The sequence below is a fragment of the Charadrius vociferus genome, unplaced genomic scaffold, assembly GCF_000708025.1.
Source record: "Charadrius vociferus isolate BGI_N301 unplaced genomic scaffold, ASM70802v2 scaffold3170, whole genome shotgun sequence".
NCBI classification, from domain to species: Eukaryota; Metazoa; Chordata; class Aves; order Charadriiformes; family Charadriidae; genus Charadrius; species Charadrius vociferus.
In genome coordinates this window covers 1-326 of record NW_009646293.1, presented here as the reverse complement: position 1 = coordinate 326, position 326 = coordinate 1, and positions in this window count along the sequence as shown.

Sequence of the window (326 nt, the reverse complement as noted above, 5' to 3'; positions counted from 1 at the left end):
CACCGGGGAACCATAGGCACCGGGGAACCGGGAGCACCGGGCAGCCGCGGCCCCGGGAGGACCAGGGAATTGGAGAGCCATGGACACGGGGAACGGGAAAACCGTCAGCACCGGGGAAGCGGGAGCACCGGGCAGCCGCGGCACCGGGGAATAGGGAAACCGTTGCCACCGGGGAACGGGAATACCGGGGAACCGGGAGGACCAGGGAACTGGGGAGCCATGGGCACAGGGAACGGGAAAACCGTGGGCACCGGGAAAGCGGGAGCACCGGGAAACCATGGGCGCCGGGAAACCAGAGCACCGGGGAACCGGGAGGACCAGGGAAC